The sequence below is a fragment of the Chaetura pelagica genome, unplaced genomic scaffold, assembly GCF_000747805.2.
Source record: "Chaetura pelagica isolate M959 unplaced genomic scaffold, ChaPel_1.0 scaffold108, whole genome shotgun sequence".
NCBI classification, from domain to species: Eukaryota; Metazoa; Chordata; class Aves; order Apodiformes; family Apodidae; genus Chaetura; species Chaetura pelagica.
The window spans coordinates 3,171,758-3,195,839 of NW_009970718.1; the positions used below are offsets into that span (position 1 = coordinate 3,171,758).

The window sequence follows — 24,082 nt, forward strand, 5'->3', positions numbered from 1 at the left end:
GCTGCCAAAGCCCCGGTCCCAAAGTCCCGGATCCGCTTCTCTCTGGGGGGGGTCGACCTGCGCTTGGAGTGCCCGCAGCTTCTTTGCTACCCAGCTCATCCTACCTGCACTGCCGTGGTGAGACAATTCCGACTACCCCAGCTTATAGGGGAAAATATAATCCAGCCATTCGGGCATACCCCTCCCCTCTCCTTCCAGCACTTGAATAAGATGTGTAACTAAGGTGTACCCATATATGTTTAATGTGTTGTAATCACTCCTTTTGAACCTCCTGCCCCAAATTGCTTTGTTTTCCCCACAATAAACCTTGCTGTTGTTAGAAATTTAGTAAGCACTGAGCGAGTTATTCACTCAAAAAAGTCGGGACATAAGTTCCTGTATCCTCTGTGTGAGGCGATACCCACGTGTGGATCTCTCAGCAAATCCTGATAAGTTAATACACTCCAATAAGGAGATATAATAGGTCACGGATCGTAACAATTAGTAATCCATTTGCTAGAAAAAGATGTGTCTGTTCCTCTTTCTTAAGTCTGTTTTTGCTTTACTAAACTGCATGAGCTGCCATTTTGTATTTGGAAATAAGCTTCAGGCTGATGAGCCTGGTTTGGTTTGGCCATTGCTCTGCTCTAGAGGGAAGTGAGTGCTTGAGGGAGGATTCAGGAAGGAGCAGGGACAAGCTAGTGCTGAGAATCTCTAATAACTCATTTACTTCAGGAAATATTTTTTTCATTTCTGGCTAGAGGTGAGTTTTCCAGCCTGGAAATGGAAAAGAGATTCAGAGAGGGGAAGAAGCAGAGTCTGAGAAGCGGAGCCCCCTGCCACCACCTCCTAAAAGTTAGACAGGAAGGTTGAATGGAGGTAGCCGGGCTACAGAGCTGCTTGTCTTAGGAGCAGACAAGGCACTAATTCTTCAAATAGATCAGCTGGAAATGTACTGCTCACCACCTCAAGAGAGGAGGAGATTTAAGATGTTTCTTACATACTTAAGTAGTGAAAGGTCTTAATTTGAGTCACTTCACACATTAAATCTAGCTGATTTCTTAAATGTGGAAATAATGGAGTCTGACTTCTTTTCCAGGGCCACCTCTATGCCTGTGTTACTTTCAAGATGCCACTTTGACACAGCCAAGAAGTACTCTGGTTAGTTTTGTTCCTTATAAGAGTACTTTTTTGATGGAGTCTCTTTTCTTGCTTCCCCAAATCTGCCTCTCACAGACCAGCTCTTAGAATGATTCCTGTCCTACTGTGCTTATATTCGTTTGTTCCATCATGGGCTCAACATAGCATGGGTGAGCTCTAGCACTCCTGAAGGATTGGCTCTTCATGTGACGCTTGCTATGAAAATTTACCTTCTGATTAAATATGTATTTTGTGAGTTTTGGTATCAAAACCAATGTACAGTTTAAAGCCTGCATTTCATCCAAAACAGCTTTGCCTAGTTTATTTTGTTAGGTCAAAATTTGTCCTTGCACAGAAAAGGAAAAGGCATGGAGTGTAATCTCTTTCACAGTTCAATACAGTCTAGGTGACAAGAACAGGCTCTGTGCTAAGCTAGTGCTAACTTTTAACCTTCTCAAAAGGATAAAATAAACACACTCACCTCCCTTTCATCTAGGCAAGAGGAACCTTTACAGCCTGTATCCATGTTTAACAAGGTGTGTGACAAAACAGGAGTAGAACTATAAAGCAAAAATATGGTGCTGAGAGCCAAGCATCCCCACTGTATACAGTTTTAGTGAGTTACTTTAGCCTAGCTCTAGTCTGGTCCTGCTGTGAGCACCAGTGCTACTGCAGGAGCATAAGAGGTGGGAGTCCAGGAAGAAGCTGGGACCTCAGTTTTTGCAGCCTTTCAGTTTTGTATTTTCGTGCTGCTTTCTATATTCCTCACCACTGGGAGGCAGCTCATGTCCAGGATCCAACCCAGCAGTATTCTATAAATCAATCCTGAAAATGGTTTGTATTTTGGACAAACAGACATTTGGTAGAGAGATGTGGAACAGCATCTGATTAGGTGCAAAAGTTCCCGGTTTTTTATGTCTCAGGATAAATAGGGAAGCATATTGCTTCCAGGCCACTAGGCTGGTTGGAATTTCCAGTTGTGTCACTTCTTTGAAGATCTGGTCATCACTTAAGTGAGACAACCAGAAATTGGTGTTTCTCTGGATGTAATACTATAGAGGAGAAATATGGTCTAAATTGAGATAACTAAATTTTAATTCCTGTATACTCACAGTATGTATGTTTTGTCAAATTATCTTTTGCTCAATAGATGCACCAGGTTATGATTGCCTATTGGTATTGTATAACAAAGGCCATTACAGCTTCAGAGGGACTTTCTTGTACTGCTGTTCTTTTGGCGAGCAGAAGTTCCTAAGAAAGGAGCGTTGCTGGTGAAGTTTGTTATGGTTAAAATATGCACAGTGGTACCACAGAGTGTTAAAATGTTCTGCAACTATCTGCACTGCAGATACACAGTGGCTACTTGCTCTATGAAGTTTTTTAGAGTGTCCTTGGTTGAATTGTGTGGTACCAGGAGGAACATTAAGACATGAATAAATTATTTGTCAGTGTTGTTGCCAGCATATATATAAATGAACACTGCTGCTGTATGTCTGTTTTCACTGGGACCTAACATCACCAAAATATTTCTGTGGTGATAGGGTTTTTTTCCACCTCAGATTGGACCCATGTAAAGGATCTTCTGAAAGGAACACACCAATGTATTATAGCTTATACCTGTCTACACACATAATGAAAGTAATTTTTTGTTTAGTTTTATGACCTGTGGAAATCTATAATAAGAATATAAAAAAGACTGTAATGTGTCAGATTGTTAATCTAACTTTTAGAAACATCCTATTTCTAATGGTGGTCAAATGTCTGGGAGAGGAGTAGGATACAGTAATGCTTCTCTCAGTGTACCCTCACAGCTCCCACCAGTGAAGTGCTTATGTGTTTTCTGACCTTGATGATTTATCCATGTATTAGTAGCCTTCAATAGGCTTTCTTAAATTATTTTATAATATCACTTTTTAAATGACCCAGGTTTTTTTGTATCCAACAAGACTTATATTATGCACTTTGTGGAAAATACTTGCTTTCTTTAAGATCCTGATGACTTCATTGGCTATTTCCTAGTTTTCTTGTTAGGAGACACAATGAATAATATTCTCTGTTCATATTGTTTCTCTTTTATATTTGGGTCCTGTGTAGGTCTTCTGCTGGTGTTTACTTTCTTTTCTCTGAAATACCCAACTTAAGCTTCAAAAATGCCCTTATCTTCATTGGTATGACATTATTGTTCCTGCAGGGTTACAGCCAGGTGAAAGTTAAGTTTACAGTGAAGGTAGAATTGCGTGAGAAAATGCAAATGAAATGGGATTTACTTTTGGAGCAACACAAAAGAAAGAAGTAATTCATAAAAAATTAAAGCAAAAGGAAATTAATACGCTTTAGGTAGATTAATTCATTAAATTATCATGGTCTGCATTTCTATGTGCAGGTAAGTCCCTTAGAATTTCTCATTGCTCCTTATGTATTAGTGTAGCAATGTAACTGGGGCTGAAAACCTTGTGAAAGAAAACTAACTTTCTGCTTACTGCCATTGAAAAAAAGTATTGTTATTACACCCAGAGAGTAGTGAAGCGGAGCAGAGAGTATGAAGGTTTTTTGCATAGTATCTCCTGTATTCAACCATTGTTTCATCATGAAAAAAATCACATTATTCTATTTGCTGTTTTTGCTCAGGAAGGAATGCTCCTGTTGAAAACAGTGCTTCAAAGAATATCTTGTCTGCTTTTCATCTATTGTACTGGCATGTCTAAATCATAATATACAATGATGACATGTACTTAGGATTATTTCTTCTTTTCAATACACTTAAAAAACCTTTTTTCAGTCTGTGCTTGTTAAAAGAAGAGTTGTTATTAAGCCTGTGGGATAAAAATTTGTCTTGTATTTTATGGTTTGCATAGAGGAGCTGTCGACATGGAAAGCTTCTCCCCGCCTGTTTGTATCATCGCAGAGCACTCATTTTAAAGAACTTGATCTTGCTGTCTGAAGGTGGAACCAGTTAAAGACAACAAGAAACTTTGATGAATAAATGACTTGAACTACAGCACAAGGCAGCAAAATTCAGGGGTAACACAGTGCTGCTGTTACAATTTTAAAACTGAAATGCACTGCAAAAGTTCGGAGTGTGATGGGTTCACATTAACTTCTAGTAGGTTGGTGGTGAGTTCTGCTGAGATCAGTGATTGCTCTCTGCACGCACATCAGATGACTGAGTTTCATAACAAAGCATTATTTTTGCATGGTGTGTCCTGTCTTCAGCAGTTTTGCAATGTGACTCAAATATGACTACTGCTTTTAATGAAGGCTTTGAAAGAGGTAATCTGAATGAAAATGCTGCCATTCCAAGGAAATTCTCCTCATCTTCTGCCCTTAATTTCTTCTATTTTGACTTCACCATTGCAGCAGAAAAAGAACGAGGTTAGCTCTGCTTATGGTTTCTTACCGAGACTTAGTAATGAGACCTTACAGTATATTAAAGTAATTCCAACCCCTGAATAAACTGACTTTGTTATAATAGCAGTAATGCTTTTTAGCACTTACCTAGTTTCTTTAAACTACGAAGAGATTTGCATTCTTGATGTAGTTAGATCTACTATCAGCTACTAAATCTACTGGAGAAAATGTGGTAGAGAACTTAAGTGAAAGGTCTGTATTTACATAAGGTATTGTTTCCATCCATGGGTTGAAACTCTTTAACTACTGGTTTTCAGCACTCCTGTAGTATTTCATTAAAAATGTTTCCACATTGCCATTCCTGAAGTCTTTCTCCAAATTTGTTCTGCATATGTTTTTCATTTCTCTGCAGTGGATTTTTCTTGACATCTGGTATCAAGGTAACTGTAGCTAGACGTATGTGGAAAATGCTCTGGCTCTTCAAGTATGCTGCTTGACCAAAGACTGGCACTACAGAAAGGTCCAGAAGGGGGTAAAAAAAAAAGCAACCAACCTCATAAATTTGTGTTACAACTGAATAAACCAGAATATTCTATAAAAAAATGTATTTTCTGCCAAATTGAGAATTTCAACAGGGCAGTGCTTTACTTTTTTAAAAATTTTAAGGAAAAGTGGTGTTAAATGTTGGCTTTTAAAAGAGTTTTGCATTACTCTTTGCATGAGTCTAAGTCACAATGGTGGTTTATGGAATTATAGGAAGTATGGTCTGGATAATTCATGTTTTGGTACTTCCCTATGACCAATGTTTAGCAGCCAAGATGTACCTCTTGTGAGGTACCGTATCTACTCTGGTAGGGGGATAGTCCACAATACAGTGTAGAAAATGTATCTCAAAATGGCATTTTGGAACTGAAAGTTTTCAGAATTCATCTTTCCTCAGGAAGTTTTCCTTTATCAACATTATGCCCCAATTGCAGAGGAAAATGAGTAATGAAACAATGATTTATTTTTTTTAAAAGTGAAATTTTTTTTATTTTGTCAGCTTAAACGTATAGAAAATTAACCTTTTCTGACTAATGCAGGATTTTTTTTCAGCCACCTACTTATTCTTCATTTACGTAAAAGAAAAATTTTTCCCTGGGAACCTTGGAATAAAGTACAGAGTATTTTACATATTTGGCTTATATAATATGGAGTAGGAATAGTACAATAATGGGATGTAGCCACCGTAACAACTTTTTAACAAAATGCATGCTTTACATTTTAGTAGTTGAAATGCATTCAGTTTGAGATGTGTTTATATAGAAAGGAACAATTATAAGGAATAATTATACACAAATGAAAAATCGTGAACTCCTTACAGCAAATAATTCAGATTAATTAAGTATATATGGTTGCAAATACAGTGTGATGTTATGATTGATGCTGAATTCTTTTAAGTTTTTCAAATTTAACAATTATAAACATAGGTGTACTTCCCCATTAGTCATTCAGGTTGTGTAAAGGAATATTCAGTGTCTGTCTCCTTTGAAATAGTGAGAACAAGCCTTTTGTAGGCAAAAATAACATCAAAGCAGCTGTAGGAAGATACAGCAGGGCATACACTAGCTTGTTAAAAGTAGACATAACTAGGAAACTGGAGTCAAGTTCAGCCCCTTAAACACTTCCACAGAAAGACTAGTCATCATTTATATAATCAGACTTTTAATGGGCTGTCAGATCTGCCATATGGGTGACAGGTATAATCTATCAGTAATTTCAAACAGATATTTTTTTCTTACTAACCAATAGCTACAGAAAGTAAAAACATCCTTACTATGAGACATTATGACAACTTCCTAGGGAGATAAAAAAATAGAAAATATCTGCTATACTTGGCAAGAACAAAGGTTTAATATTCTTAAACTGCTGCAAGTAGTGCAAATAGTCCATTAACACAGTTGCTTATTTGAGACATCTGTATTTTGTTCTTTATTAAGTTTTTTATTGTCAGTGGCTTTGAAGCTAGACATTTATGTAAATAAAATGTGGGAAAGCTCTCTGGGTTGCCTTTTTCGTGTTACCAAAAAAAATGAATGTGAGCTGACAATGTGCAGTTGCAGTCCAGAAAACTAATCATATTCTGCATCAAAAGAAGCGTGACCAACATGTCAAGGGAGATGATTCCCCCTCCTCTAATTAACTCTCCTGAAGCCCCACCTGAAGTGCTGCATCTGGCTCAGAGGCCCTCAGGACAGGAAAGACATGGGTCTGTTTGAGCTGGTTGAGAGAAGGGCCATGAAAATGGTCAGAGGGCTGGTACACCTCTCCTCTGAAGACACACTGAGAAAGTTGGGAGTTGTTCAAACTGGAGAAGAAAAGGTGCTGGGGAGACCTTATTGCAGCCTTTCAATATTTAAAGGGACTCATAAGGAAGATGGAGAAAGACGTTTTAGAAGGGTCTATAGGGATAAAGGAAGGGGTAATTGTTTTCAACTGAAAGAGATTGAATATAAGGAATAATGAGAGTGGTGAGGCACTAGAACAGGTTATCCAGAGAAGTTGTGGATGCCCCATCCTTGAAAGTGTTCAAGGACAGGTTGGATGATGCTTTAAGCAACCTGATCTAGTGAAAGATGTCCTTACCTGTGACAGGCGGGTTGGACTAGATGGCCTTTAAAGGTCCCTTTCAACCCAAACCGCGCCATGATTCTGTGATTCTCTGAAGTGTTCTTAAATGCCCAGTTACATCTGACCTTTGGTTTAATTTTGATCTTTTTCATTGAATGGAGTTACCCAGGGAAGTCATTTACTGGAAGTAAAAAAATGTTTTATGCCAAAGGTACATACATTCTCTTCTGTCATCGTAGTTAGTTTGGAATTCATAGAAATGCAAGCAGCAACCTGAACTGTGCTGAGATAAATACATCAAATTCTACATCCTATTCTGATTCAAACTGCACCTTTGTGCTAATCTGTACCTACTGAACTTCTTTCTTTTTTTTCTGCAGCCTTTCATTTGAAATTCCATCTGTTAAATTGCTAAATTGTGTTCAGTGCTTTTCTGAGAGCAAATGTCTGTCTACTAGGAGTTAAAGTAAATTATTTGTATTTATTTTGGTAACCTTGAAATGTAAGTAGGAATGTCAGCCTTTCTGATTTTGGCATTCTCTCAAGCAAGGCAAGTGATTCTACAGCATAATCTTATTTATCTCTTGTCAGCTGCAAGTGGTTTCCTTGGTCTATATCTGGGATATTCATTCCGTTAACAAAATTATTTCCTCCTCAGCCAAGCAGATTTGCAGTGTCAGCATCTCTTAGTTCACACTCTGGTACTGTAATCCACAATCTAAGTAGACAAGATGAATGTTGGCATAAGAAGAAATAATAGAAAACCAAAAGACTGAGTTGACAGAACAGGGCAAGTAAATAAAAGATGTAGATGCAGAATCAGGAATGGGAATGTAAGGGAATAGAAAAACACTCACACTTTTGTATGAATACCAAACAAAAATTTTACCTTAAGGCCAGTCACTGTAAAATGCTATAAAATAGCAAAATACAAAGGCAGTAACGTGTGCTGTTTTTAGGTCTCAGTCAAAAAGGCTCTGAACTGGGAGGAATTACTGTAAATTAAATGTACTTAAGTATTTTGCTGATGATGCTGTTTCAGTAGAGCAAATTCATCATGCAGTACGCACAAATTTGTAGATATTTTATTCTTTGTTTCACAGATTTTTTTAAAGGTACTGTTATTTGATTCTTCTATTATATGCTAATGCTAGTATTTGGGGCAATCAATCTCTATGCGATTTGACATCAAGGTAATATGCACTGTTAATGACCATCATCCATCTCATCTTGAGATTCTTATTTTATTTCCTTTCTGGATAATCACTGTCATTAATGTATCTTAATGAAATGAGGTGAATGTGAAAGGTAGAGTCAGCTTATCAGTGGATGTAAATCAGTGCAGCCCGATTGATACCTATGAGCTAACACCCATTTACAGCTTTTCATAACCTTGTGCAGGGTTTCAGAATTACAGTTAGATACTTGATGTCTTTTTTGCTTTTCAGTTTGACTCATAAGGCTAACATGTAGCTGTAGTTCAATTAATAAGTTCAAAAGATATTTGTATATCAATGAATCATGTGAGGTTTTGCTTTGAAACTGATATTTCCAAATAGAACTACAGCTATATCTAACTATTTATTGAATAATGTATTTGACATCTGTTTTTAGTAGTGAATCAACAAGGAACAGATACTGTTTCACACTGATCTCTTGCATTTACTTACTGGTCTATTTAATGAATTAATTTTGAAAGTAATTACCAAAGACTTGTGATAAACTTGCAATGGTATTCTGAATTTTGCAATATTTTATTTTGCTCTTTGTGGAGGTTCAGGAATAGTAGTTTAGTGTCTATTTGATTAGGTAAAAGCTTTTAGAATCACACTTGTGAATTTAGAAGAACCTATTTAGCCTTATCCATTTCTGTGTAAATTAGATTTGCTGTTTCTTTTTGACCTACATGACCCTGAAAACTTAAGGAATCCAGTTAAAGGAGGGCCAGCAGATAGGAAACCATGAGTTGTTTCAAGTTGTGAATCCAAGGAATTATGCTGCTTCCCTTCGCTGACTGTCAGATCCACTGTTTGTAACTTTTACTTACATGTGTCTTTTCTTCAAGTCTCTACATGAAAACGTTGACATGAATATGTGATGTTACATTCTACTTTGTTACAATTACTTGCATCTTGTTATAATTTATTTCTTACTTTGTATGTTCCTAACACTGGTATAGATTTTGACTTGGTCTTGTATTGTTTAGCTATGTATATAAGGAATTATTATTCAGTTTCCTGATAGTAGTCCATTCGTCTGCCAAAACAAATATGTATAATTTTATATTAACTTTATATTCATTTTATGGGAAAAACAGGGTACATCACATGAAATGGGGGAGAACTAGGACTTCAATGCTTGTAGTTTTGTAACACTAATTTAAAAAGCTTTCTGATTGTTGTTATATTCCCTTTAATTTTTATTCACTTTTCCTAAGTGAATGTTGAAGACGCTCTCCAGACTCTATAATATAAACCAGCTGAGAAACATCTGCTGTGTAGTGACTGACATGAAAAGGTCAGTGTTTGCCCAGAATTGTTACCTTCCTTCCAAAGAACATAGTTTTGCCAGGATGCCCTGGTTCATCAAACCACTTAACAACATGCTTAATTTAGGTGCAGTTTCTGCCATCAGTAGCTTTAATAATGTACCTGAAAGTAAATGTTCTGCTGGACCAAACTACTGCAGCCAGCATGCTGCAGAATTGATGACCAAAACAAAACCAGTATTTCTTTAGCGAATTTCTAGTAAAATACCTAATTCTCCCTTTCTCTCCCTGGTAGCCACATGAATGTAGGGACCAGTCTCATTTTTCACTCCTTACTTGGGGCATGTTGTACTTGGGACATATAATTTCATTAGTTCCCTGCGACAGCATCTTAGGCCAACACTTGTTCTTAATTGTAATTAATAAACCAATGGAAATACTGTAGTTCCTGGAATGTTGCTTTCTTTGTATGTGTTAGTTTTGTTAGGATATTGAGTGTAAATTTCTAAAACTCGAAGGTTAGAACGTAGTTAAAAAGTTGAGCATTTCAGAGCATTATGAAACCTATATCAGAGTATGAATACCCTTAGATAGTACTCTAAGCATTTTTTTTATTGTAGGAGACAGTAATACTTAATTCTTAAACCTATATTTTGTTGTAGAGGGAACTGAATCTTAAATAATATTGAATTCTGTAACCTGATAGTTGTAAAAAAAATCTTAAACTTTGAATTGATTTGTATGATTACATTGATTTGAAGCTGTTTAATTGAGCTTCTAGAATCATTGACTGTTACCACTTTGAAAGTAAATTATTCCCAATGGGAATTTATTTTGAGGCTGGAATGGATCCAAGATACAAGCTCTCTAACTCAGTATACAAAGAAATCCTTATTCTCATCGAGCAAGTTATTTTAGAAGAACTTGGTTCTAAGAAACTCTTCTCTAATCAAAGTTGAATCCTCATGTGCATTAATAAGAAGCTGATTTAAACTGAAGCAAGTCAGTTTACACCACTTACATTCCCGGAGCAGGCTCCACACTTCTACAATCAGGATCATGGTTTTTCTAAATTTGTGAGATGGGGGCTAGAAGTGTAGCAGATTGATGTCCCACTGTAATGAAACTGTTACCCCCTCACCCCGTTGAGCCCATATCCTCCTTCTTGAGTGAAATGGCAATTTGATCTGGGAAATTAGAAATTCATTATGCTGTTATCCCAGCACTGACCTCTAAAGAATTCTTTTACCTTGTTCCCATAACCTTCCTTTTTCCTTTCTTTCTTTCTTTTGTTGTTGTTGTTTGTTTGGACCATAAATCAGAATTGGGCCAAGTGAGGATATTTGAGATTTCTGGTTGCAGAAAGAAACATGCACATTACATCACTCTTAAAAATGCCTCTAAAAATCAGTGCAAAAAGGAGAAATTATTAGAAAACATTTGTTAGGCTTATGTGTATAGTGAACTTGCAAATATGTTAGGAAGAGTCACATCCCAGATCATCCTGCAACTTTGTTCTATCCTTGCTACTTATTTCTCTTTTAGGGTTTGATTTTGGTCAGGGACTAAGTTTGCAAGAACTACAGAACTAATTGTTTCCAGGAAGTCAGGTGTTTTCATCCAAATTTCAGCAATTACTATAAAGGTTTTCACACTTCAGAAAGAATTTTGATGCAATCAAGGTCAACTATAATAATATTTTTCTTTTTTGACTTTGAAGAAGGAAGGAAGTAGGCAAAATGGAAAGAGGAGATAGGTAGCAGCTTTTTTCTTCATCCTATTGTAAAGGAACAGCCAATTATAATAACAAAACCCACATAAATCCCCATTCCTCCTACCTTTTATGAAAGATTAATGAATAAAAAAAATATCTAAAAGCAGAAAATTAAGGAGAACTTTAATTGTGCTCATTAAGAATGATGAATCTTTATAACTCAGAGACCCATCCAAACACAAACCTCTGTTTATATTCACCTCAACTGTGTTATTGAAGTGCAAGTGCTTGCACAGGTATGTGCACAGTACCTGGTTAACACTGTAGATGTTAGTTTTAACAGAATCAGCATGTTCAAAAATGAGTACTTGTGCCAGCAAAACACTCTTCTGTTACTTCACTACTCCTAATCAAGCAATGCTAGCTTTTATTTTGTGCATGGCAAATGTAATGATATACACTACAATAAATTTAACATGCTTTTTAAAAACCTTGACCAGATGAGTTAGTATAGGAACTTTGATATAAAAAAAGGTATTTCTTCCCTGAAATAAGGAGATACAAATATATCATACAGATTCCATATGAAAATTCTTTAGAAGTAAAAACCAAACCAAAACACAAAACCTTAAGAATGACTCAAAGCACAGAAAGCATTCATTATGAGTTGAGTTGATTTGGTTTATAGAAGAGTAGGTCATGAGGCTTTAATTACTGAGATGGAAGATAAGTTTTCTGGTAATGGAGTGTTTAGCTTAGCAAAGGTGTAAAAGATGTGGTAGCTGAAAGCAGAGTCCGGACAGATTCAGAGTAGGAATAAAGTGCAGATATTTCATAGTGAGATTAGATAATTATTGGAAAAAGTAGGTGATGTGAACATTCCCTGTATGTATGCTTAGAGTACTGAAACGGAGACTTTCTGACAGATTTAACCTCATTTAGAAAAGGTCTATTTCTGCCAAGAATTCCTGTATAGAATTTTATGACCTGGATTATGCAGATCAGAGTGTCTAGCACTTAGACATGTTTAGCGTGTTTAGCACATTCTAGATAAAACACTAGACAAGCAATTTAAATGTTCAAATATGAAAGTAATTTGCCCCAAGTGGACAGCATGCAGGTTAGGGCAAAACTGTGTAAGTGGCATCTGCCGTTTGAAAATCCTTCTGCAAAACTCAAGGTGAATGACCATTCCTTTTCCTGTAGCTATAAACTTATCCTGTATGAGAAGTTTCACTCCATTAAGAAAAGACTGATGAGTGAAACTAGAGGCTACACAACATCTGAAATTACAAATATACAATAATTCTTCTCTTTCAATATGAGTTCTCTTTTTGGCACTTGCCACAGTAGTGGTACGTGGCTCTCATTCCAGTCGACAGTAGTCACTTAGCCTGCCTTAAACATAAGTTTATTTCTGCAGCCATGGGCATCAGCTATTGAAAGAACTACCTATTAATAATGAAGAGCTCTCTGTTGTGGCAGAAATCTCCTTCTAGTAAGAAAGTTTCCTGTGGTGCCTCCACTGCTCAAGAGAAGAGAGATTGATGACAAACTTTTTCATAACCATGTTTTTCTTATTGCTGATGTCTTCTGTATCAGCTCAGATTCTTTTGCTTTACAGCCAGAAGAACTTCAGGAAGAAGTATGTTGCTTTCATCTTATATTTTGTATATATTTTATTCAAGCTGACCATAGTACTTTTAATTAGGAAATGTCTCAGAAATAGTATCTAGGAATTGTTAATGAATGGGGTTTTATCTTACAATGGTAAGAATGCAAAGTGTCAGTGTTCCAAATTTGGCCTGTTGTAATCATGTATTAATTTGCTTTCTCATTCTTTGAGGAATTTATCCCTCAACTATCTGTGCGGAAAAAATGCTCCCAGTGACATAAAAGCTATTCCACTTTCTAGTCTCTCCCTGCCCTGGAGGTCATCTGAGAATATTGAAAGCTAATATTTGTTCCAAATTGGCACTGCTGGTAGCATCAAGAAAACAGTACTCTCTTGATCATTTCCTCTCTTGACGGAGTTGAAGGAGGAATGGTCTCTACAGACCATTCAGTTTTTAGAGAAATAGGATCAACTTCTTACTTCCACTCCAAAAGCAATCTTGTCTGTCTGAGTTGTTTTGAAGCAAACTGTTAGCTTTTGTTTAATGAGTAGACACTACTGTCGCATTTTTTTTGTAAGGGAAACCCGACCTTTTTAAATAAAAATAAATCCCTAATAAGGGAGTATGTCCAAAGCATAGCAGTTTTGTATCTTGCCTCTCTGGCCAAATCATTTGGCATTTTTTTTCCACATTGATCAATCATCTGTGCTGTGACTAGATAAAATGTTGCTACTTATTTACCTGATTTGTCAACCTTGTAATAGTAATTATTAAATCACTGATTTCAGTGGAAAAGGATTTGCTCCTTATGTTAAGGTGATGAAAAGGCTTTAAAACTAGATTCTGTGTACCTAAAAGCCTCAGTAACTAGAAGCTAATAGAGAAAAATAAAGCAGTATGCTGTTACATAGTTTAATGAACACCTACTTTGTGGGCAAAAAGGCTCATTTCTGTATTTTCTATAAAAAGATTTCCATTTGAGGTTTCAGTTTTGTCTCATTGTGGTCATACAATGGAGAGATGGAAATTTGTGAGAGATGGAAATGCTGATAATTAAATCTTACCTGAAAGACCTACAGAGAGATGCATGTAACAATAGGCCAGTAATTAGGACTGTGGGGAAAAAAAAGAGCAGTAAGAGAAGGGATCTAGAACTTCCAAAAAACTTCTGTTGGTGAGGCTGTTTCTCTTATATACTGAAGGCATGACACAAGCCAGAGTTCATGTACATATTTTCCAAACCTTAATGTATTCCTCTCTCTGGAAAAATCCTTATGGCTTTAGCTGTCTTCCTGCAGGTACTTTTTTGCATATGAAGGCAGCCCTGTACTTGCTGTTATATCCAGCTCTACTAGTTACAGTATGGATGTGGTCCTGTGCCAGACATTGTCAAGCCTGCAAGAGATTAGAGAGAAGAACATGGGTTGTAACAATATGTTGGAAAAGTAATGGAAATGTATCATATCCACACATTAAGAACCTAACTGTCCTGTGGAGGAGACACATATGTTCCTCATCTGTGGTGTGTCCTGAGTGGTCTGTTTGTAAGAGTTCTCTTTTAGCCTTAGAAATGCTTCCTGGCAATGTGATGAATTAATGGCAAAGTCTAGTTTTCCTTTAAGGAAATAGAAAAAAAAAGAAAAAGAAAAAAGAAATATTTACAAAATTGCTAATTACTCTTAAATTTAACAGTCTGTTTAAAGACCAAAGCCAACCCAATGAAGATGCCTTCTTAACTAACAAAATGTATAGCTGTTTATTGTTCTATTAGTAAATTCTTGTCTAAAAAAAAAACCTTTGTAGGCTTTTCAGTCCAAAACCAGTTAACACATTTGTTTTTACTTTGCACTGTGTTTTTCCTTATGTAACAACATGATTCTTGCCAAAATGAATTTAGTTTGTGTGAATTTTTAAAGAATTGAGTATACTTTTTCTTCAGAATGCTTATCAGAAAAAAACACACCTTAAAACTAAGCAGAATGGTACATTTCTGGCAAAAAAATAGATATCTTTCACTTCAGATTTAGATGAGCAGAGTGTTTGTCTTCATCTTCCCAAATCTTAATCTGTTGAAATGCAGAGTAATTAGATTAGCAGAGCAGTGTATAAACTTTCCCTTTGGAATACTTGGTGCTGTCAATCTTCCTGAAATGGGCCATCCAATCTGCAAGAGAGCACAGGGATATCTGTACTGTTATCTTAATAAATCCCTAAGCAATTTCCCAAGTGGCATCTTCAGTGTAGGGGTAGCTGTCCTTTTGGGCTGCTCCTCACCTCTGACTCTGCAGTAGTTGTGGAGGTCTGAAATTTCAACGACACTCTGGTCTGTGACCTACTTATGAAGGAAGATCTTGACTTCCCCCAACCTAATCAGGTTATAATCATCCCTGGCTTGAGCAGGAGTTTGGATTAGGTGATCTCCAGAGGTTCCTTCCAACCTAAATTGTTTTATGTCCAGAAAAAGTCCAGAAAAGAGTGAAAGCCATCAGCTTTAAGTGCTGGCAAATGGCCAGCCTCTAGTATAATGAAAAACATGAAAACTGGATATGAAAAAGTGGAACTGGATTCCTGCAAGGGGCAGATCTCCTGCTGACTCTGAGATACAACATTTGGGGAAGTTAAAGAGATGACTCTGTAATGCACAATGTGCCTGTACAGCCCATAAATCAACAGGGACAGGGTCACAGTCCATTCTTTTTTCTCTTATCTAGCAGAGGATTTTGTTTTCACTTGCAGTGCAGAGCAAGAAACGGAATTTCAGTTCACAAATATGACAGACTACTGACTCAATAGCCTTCAGACAACAAGAAAAGTTTCTTTAATCATTACAGGCGATAAACTCACAAATGTGGGGATACTTTTATTTTAGGTTTTTCATAAATCATCAACATTATCCTACTAGTGTTGAGATTTCTCAGGATGTGGATGCATTTATCATAAATACAAGTATATGCTGTTGTGAAGGTTTCTGGTTCATAAATTTTGAACTGAAAACCTAAAGGCTGTAAACATCCCAGAGAGTGACTGAAAGTGGATGATACAAGATTGATCTATAAATAGGAATGCCATGCTTCTATCTATGTATAAAAGTTGAATATGTTATTGAGTTTGTAAATAGGTGACGTTAGCATATGAAGATCACTTCTTTTTTTTGAATCTCTATTTGTATTTATTTTAACAGTATGTCATTGAGAGCTGAATATCTATGAAGGTAACATTCAAGAAGATGGATGTAGGTGGTGCACCTCTCTGAAAATACTGCCAGAAGTTTTGCACTGTGATTCATATTTTAAATGTTGTTTTGGTAATTAAAATAATCTTAAATTGAAATCACAATACCACTTTTTTAGTTGTAAATTCTTTTTACTAGAAGGTCAGCATGAACATAATATATAATATCAACAGAACAGGGGAAGAAAATAACAAGCTTGTGGGTTGAGGTAAAAGCAGTTTAATAAGAAAAGCGGAAGACAGACATGGAAGCAAATCAAAAAGAGGACATTTATTCACTACTTCCCAGCAGCAGGCAGATGTCCAGCCAGTTCCTGGGAGTAGGACATCCGTACACATACTAGTTGCTTCAGAAGAAAATCGCTGTAACCATGAATATCACTCCCTTCTCCTTTCTCCCTCCCCTTTTACTGCCAATTATGATGCCATATAGTATGGGATATCCCTTGGTCAGTCTAGGTCAGGTGTCCCAGCTCTGACCCCCTCAGCCTCTTAACTATCTTCATCCTATTGGCCTTTTGAATGCAGGATTGCTGTGCGATGCTGTGTGAACACTGCTCATCAACACCCAAAACATTGCTGTGTTATCAGCACCACTGTAGCTTCTAATACAAAGCACAGCACTACGTGTGATGCTATGAAGAAAGTTAAGTCCATCCCAGCCAGACTCAATACATATATCAAAAGATGTGCAGTATTATGTCTGATTTAATGCTGTGGCCTGTCTTTAGGTATAAATAACTTTTTCCTTCACATGTGAGCATTTGAAAAAGACTTTTGAAAAACATAGTGGGCATTATATCTGACATATAGCTAGTGAAATATTTATTTTGAAAAATAATAAAAGTTTAATGAAAGAAGTTTTTAAATTTTAATTACAAATGGGATCTAGAAGTCCTGAAATATGATAATTTAATCTACTTCTACCTCTAGCCAGTAGTTTCTATTGATTAGTTCTCACAGTATTTTACTGCCTTATACCTTCATAGTGATATGTTCCCATTACAACTTGAAGGTGAGCTGTTTATTATATTTATCTTCTTCTTTAGGAAAAAAAAATATTGTTGTACAAAGCTTAAAAGATATGCTTTTAACTGAAGAATTACATTCTGTCTCGTCTGCTTCAGAGCAGGCACTGCTAACCCTTCTTACTCCCTCAACCAGTTTCAGAATGCAGAGAGGAGTTTTACAGTGGTTGTTCCTGAACAGAGAGAAGGATTTATAATTGCTCTGCAGAGCCACCCAACAACTTTCTGTTTCTTCCATTCATCAATGTAAAATACCAGTTTAATTACAAAATCTCCCACACAATAAATAAGTAAACTAAGGAAGTATTTCCCTTTAAATACATTGGCATTTTTCCTGAAGCTTTGTGTGCATCCAAGCTATTCTTGTGAATTACATGGTTTGCTTCATCTAGTAACATGTAGCTAATTTTCAGACAGTATACAACTATTTCTGGATCAGATTGTCATTGAAAAAGAGTGCTTTGAAATGTTTTCCACAATGAGCATCAGATGAAGATAGAATATTTACTCCATAGTTTATTTAATTATGGTTGTATCTATCTTTCTAGCCATCTGTTCAACTTTAGATTTAACTTACTATTTTAATTAAATCTTCATTACAGTTTACTCATTCTTGTAAATGTTTCTTAATGACAATGTTTTATCATTTAATCTTTTACACGATTTGGAAAAGTTTTTTTCAACCTTATGTCTAAACAAAAGGTAAGTTTTTTCAGTTAGAATGGTATTTTCCCAAGCTGCATATCTTAACTTTAGTACCTCACTGGTTTAGATGGAGTTTGAGATGTGTGGAGTTGCAAGAACACTTTTTAAACCTTCAGTCTAATAATCTAAACTGTGACAGTCTTAAAACATAAAAATCCATATTTTGTCATATCTCATAGCTTAAGAATCCAGTAAAGGTGAGTTTAAAGTTAACCAACTCCTTTTACGTTTAACTGAACTGAATTTCTAGAAGAGGATTCATCTGATTCAGAGAAGTTCTTGCAGGTTAACATTGGCAGGAAGCATTAGTGTGTTATCAACACCATTTTGGTCACAAATCTAAAACATAGCATCATACGAGCAGCTAAAAAGAAAATTAACTCAATCCCAGCCAGACCCAGTGCAGATATATAAAATAAGTTAGATGAATTACATCTCTGAAGTGCTTATTTTTCTCCATTGACTGTGGAGTGAAATGGACTCTTTGAGGGCTTCCTAGAATTACTACCTGAAATTCAGACATTTTTAAAAAGCCTGTACTTAGGTGAGATGAAACCCAGTATTTATAACTAACTGACCTTAAAAATACAGCCCAAATAATGAAAGTTTAATGTCTAGGTATCAAAAATGCATGTGCATACGTCTCTCCGTTGTTAGATGATGTGGTAGTCATTTTGTGGGAAAAATCAGGAGAGTGTTATTTTTGAGGATGTAGCTCACACTACAGTTGGTGTTTTTTCTCCATTTTTGTCACTTAAAAATGTACTACAAGTGATAGTGCTTGAGAAAACACTGTATGTGGTTCCAACGTGTCTGTCTTCTGAAATCTCGTTTTCATGTCATTAAAACAGGACTGTATTGTAAAATAGGTAAAATCTTCAAACAAATTCTTACCTTTTCCCCCCATTATTTCTAAGATAATTTTATTTAAAATACTGAGTAGTGTGGGGACAAGAAAATACAGCATTCAGTACAATACAGATCCAGTATTGGAATCTTTCAGATGTCAGCCTTTGAATGGTCAAGTAGTCATGATAAAGATGTTTGCTTTGTCAGCCAAGGAGTGGAAGAACAGGCTGTCTTCTTCCCTGCGTTTTCCGTGTGAAATTCTCTGCCATGATGATATGCCAGCTCTTGTCAGATGACTGGCCCTAGACCCAGTTGTTCTTTATATACTGTTTTCAAGTAATTCAGTAAAGAAGCAATCTCCTCGATTTGTTAATTTGTACATTGCTTGAAGTCTAGTTCTTTTCCATCTGCTCTGCAATCTGCTACTGTTACTATATTACAAGATAAGCCAACCAAATCCTCAAACCAGCTCCTGAGTTGTCATGCCACAATTTCCTTCCATTTCTTCTTAAAGGTACCTGTGAGCATGGTAGATCATTATTTCTTAACAACTCAAACAGTTTCTGTATCTCAGTGTGGTTTTACAGAGTGTGGCAAGACTGGTATACACCAGTCATCTTCCACAGATAAAAAACCAAAGATATTTCCTGTACTTTGGCTCTCGTAAGGAGCTTTAAAGAGTAACTTTTTCTCAGATAAGATTTTCCTAGTTCATTTTGATTGAGGGACAGATTATTGGCTGTGTAGAACCTGGATAACATTTTGAAAACATTTGCAGAAAAAGTGTTTCAGAAGGATCTTATTTCAGGTTAATTTGTGGCTGTATCAGATTCTTGTATTCATGTTCAATCACAATAAACTCTTGCCCGTGAAGGGGCATTGGAATTAGATGATCTTTAAGGTCCCTTCCAACTCAAACCATTTTATGATTCTGGGTATGCAACATATACATGATTTTATTGAATTCAAATGACAACATAGGTTGTTTGCATAGAGATTTTCTGTGCCAAATCCTTGGCTGCTTTTGTGCTGTGTTAAATGGATGAGGTCCTGGCATAATCAAAAGACACCACTTGAACTGGAAATTGGAGCAGTCAAATGTAAAGTGCATTCATTCCCTAGTGCCCTTTTAAATTTTGTTCAGACATTTAAGTAATGTTTGCTTTGCTTTAATAAAGGATTTAGGTTTAAATAAATAAGTTCAAATAAATGTAAATTTAAATAAGCATAAATAAGGCCTTGAGTGATCTGATTCAATACCATCTAGCCCTGTTTAGCATCAGGACTTGGATGAGTTCATCCCTAGATTTTCCTTCCCAACTCATTTTGTCTGTGATTTAACTTGCTTTATTTAATTGTTATTAATTGCTTATTTGATGGATCTGCCAATAATCTAATATCTAAGGAATCTTTTATCCCCAGACTTCCTTGAAGTCCAATTTCCACTCCAATTCGGCAAACATTACATTTACAGAGAATAATTCAAAGAAATACTGATTTCAGAAATAACAGTTTAGTTGAGTCACCTGTTCTACAACCTTGACCCTTCTGTAATATGTCTTATAATTTTAACAACCTCAAATAAAGTCTCAGATTGGTCTGGATAATTTAAAATAGTCATTACAGTACCTGCATAGTTTATTTTACTGATTCTCCCACAAATTTGCTTACATACTGTGGAACTGGTTAATAAGAAAACATGAGAAGTTTCTTGTGAAACAGTTATCTTTAAAAAAAATAATAAAAATCAATAGATTGATTTTAACACTATTCAGATGTAACTAAGCTTTAAATTACCTTACTGCTGGAAGATGAATGTTTTCAGATCTGCAATTAAACTTTGAACCTCTGAAAGAATATCTAACCTTATTCTGTATTGTAGTTTGAGGTAGAAATACATTTTTCTGGAAGAAAAAACTTGTACTGTAAATACTAATCCAAAGTGATTTGGACATGAAACATCTTTCAGTCTCCCAATAACCTTTGTAGATTAGAAATGTTTCCTGTCTGAAACCAGCAAAAGAAATAACAATAATAAAAATGCTTATGGCATGCAGATTTGGAAAGAAAGCTGGAATGGTCATAAAAACAGGATAGAAAGAAATCAAGCTAAATATTTCAAAGTAACTTCATTTTTAGATCAAACCACAATATAACTTTCAATTTGGGAAATGGTAAGTTTTTTGCATTTTGTAAATAGAAAGTACAAGGGTTTTGCTGGAACTCACACAAATTTTAAGTGTTATGAAAGCACTTGGTCAAAGTGGTAATGTTCTGCTTACATAATTTAATTTTGTTTATATTCTGGCAAGGATATGAGCAGTTGTGGTTTTTTTTCTTTTTTTTTAAAGTGAATAATTTTTTCCTTGAAACTGCCAGTTCTGAGAATATTGTTGCACATCTGTCCTTGTCCCTTCTTAGCTGTGCTGTAATGTCAGCACTGGGAACAGATGCGTATGAGCCATAGCTCATTCTAAAGAGTTCAGCCAGTGTGCACTGTCATTCAAAGTTGTTCTTACCAGTATCTCACCAAGTTTTAGAACAAAGTAAGAAAATTTACTGCATCTCTTTTGCTAAATTACTAACTTAACCTTCCCAATTGTATTGCCTGTTGTATTCACTAGTATCTGTTAATGATATTCTCAATTTTTATTAACTATTTTTAAGTGTCACCCACCAAACAAATTCTCTGTATTTTAAGATAAGCAAACCTACAACATTTAACAAAAAGTTAAATGCTAAAAAAAACCAAAAAATAGTTTACAACATTTTTCTAAATTTTTAAAACTCTTAAGTGTACATTTTTCTTCAATGTACCCCTGCATAATTTACCCTGCTGTTTAGCAACCTGTTGAAAATCAGCACTAGGTACTCTCCTCAGGATGCATATGGCAAAGACTGAGACTGCAAACATTTTTGTCTGCAGTGTGTGTTACATTATGATGAGTCAAGATCCTCTTTAACCCCTCAAAACAGTTATGCCCAAGGCCACTCCTCATGTGTGTCCCTGGGCACCTGTGTTACCATTTTGAACCTTTTTACTGTAATACTCTTTTGAGACTGTATAGCCAAATGGAGTGAATAAATCAAATAAGGCATGTAATGTACCAATTTGTACTACAATCTTGTGGATTAGTTGCAGAATTTTACAAGCCTATTAAAAGAGCTGCTAAAAAGTGACATGGTTCTCTTGTTTAATTGTCCACTAAAACAATTTTCATTAAACAATTCACTTAACAGTAAGTAAATACCTTAATTCTCTCATGTAGTATCAAACAGACATGTAAGAAGCAACCCTTTATTTCATTGCTTCAGTAAATAAAAACTATGGTTATAGAGTTTAAGTGGAAGCATGAACAGCTACATATAAAGCTAAGGTTAGAATGCAAAAAGATAATCATAACAATAAAATATACTAGTAGTAGTTAGGTCAAACAATAAAGGTTAACCATTAAAATGTTGACAACTTATTAATTATGGACTTTAAAAGGATTCTAGAATCTTGAAACATAAAACTTAACGATGATCAATTGCTTAATATTAAGTGCACTAATAAAGACAATAAAGGAGTTAATCTCTCTCGCCCTTGCCTGGCTGAAGCTGGGTTTCCCTAGTTGGGTCTTAATTAATCTCTCTGTCAGGCATCTGGGGAGGAGAATGTCCAGCATACCTCCTGGAAAGTGTATGAGAAGTCTCCTCATCAAAGATGGGACTAGCCTTTTACAGAATTTTAAAATAATTTTAAATTTAAAAGTGGATTGACTGCTGTCATGTAACTATTTAGCCGTACCTCCAAAATCTCTCACTGGAGAATAAAAGGAAAACAGTTGAAAATCCATAAAGGCCCTGTTCTCACCAAGCAAACTCTCTTGTTTATCTGTTCATTCTTAGTTTATCACAGTTTTGGGCCTAGTTGTGGCTGGGCTGGGCTCCGTGTTCTTTAACACCGGAGAGCAGCTGGTGTTATGAACATCAGTTTGGTTCTCTGTACATTTCAAGGTTGTTACAAGCTCAGAGCTTACTAGGCCTTTCCCATGCTAATCTTTCCACTCCAGGCTAGGGCCTGCAAAACTGAGAGAAAAAAGCAATTGAATCACAGAGGGAAACTGAGGCAGGCATACTGAAAGACGGAGCATCCTGCTACAAGAGGAAAGAAATCTGGATTCAAATTCCAACTCAGTCACTGCTTGGCTCTGATTTTATTTATGTCATTTAGGGTTTGACATTAAAAAAAAAAAAGTAAGTGTTGCAAATCCTGTCGTGTAAGCTCACTGGGAGTGTGTGCCAACATTTACCTTTAGCCCAGGGAGGCTGATTCCTGCCATGGTGGAAGTCCTCAACACTTAACTGTGCAGATCCCCAAGATTTTTCCTGTAGAGATTTTTCCAGACTCTCACTGCCCTGCCATTATGAGCTACCTTTTGCAAATCCTTTATAAGTGAACTATTGGCCCTTTGTGATGCCACATGTGAAAAGCATCTACATTAACTGCCTGCTCTGGATTGCTGTCACATCCATTGATTTGGGAGACAGCCTGGGAAGACTAGCATCATTAGGCAAAAGTTAATCTGTATGAATATCACCTGGTCCCTAAAGAGAAGATCAGACTCTACTGGGCTTCAAGTGCTTGAGGATTGTTGGCATAAAATCCACAGCACAAAAATCCACACAGAGAACAATAAACTCCTACAATTTGCAATAATGAAGCTATATTAAGGATGGGAATATATTTTAAATCCTGTCCCAACTTGCTTGAAGCACCTTAATTAGGACTGTACCTGTGATCTAATGCAAACTCCTATCCTGACCAACTGCATCCATTCCACTTCTCTAAAAGCAGAGAAAAAGGAGTGTCTGTCTTATATGTCACAGATGATACCTGTAAAAGACATGGAATATCCAGCTTCAGTTAGATCTCATCTAAATGAGACTGAAACATGCATTTCTTGTACCCTTGTTGGCTGCCATATAAGGAGACCTCCTGTCCTAATAGGAGTTGGTCAGCAGTTGTCTTATTGAGAGTGACAGTGAGATGCATTTGGTGTTGAGCCAGCATCCTTTCAAACAGGGATTGGATCTCATGTGTTCCCTACCATGTAAGTTAAGTGTGTACAACTCTCCTACATTAACAAACAGAAATGCAATTGCTGCATTTTCCAGTGGTCATTGTCTTTCAGGTGGCCTTCAAAACACTTCACAAATGGAGCTGTGCAGGGAAACCAAATGGAGGAATAACCACATTATGAATATCAATCAATATAGGATATGAGCTAGAAGCCTAATGGCTTATTCCTGTGGAGAGTGAGCAGCTCTTGTACATATGAAGCAGCAGAACTTTAAATGGCTTGAGAACTTTAAAAGACAAGTCCCCAAA

General features: G+C 36.2%; 1 protein-coding gene across 1 annotated transcript in view; it reads left to right on the top strand.

Moving 5' to 3' along the window:
• The window catches only part of TMEM117 (transmembrane protein 117), a 198,031-nt gene that overhangs the window by 57,423 nt on the left and 116,526 nt on the right, over positions 1-24,082 (top strand). The window lies entirely within an intron of this gene.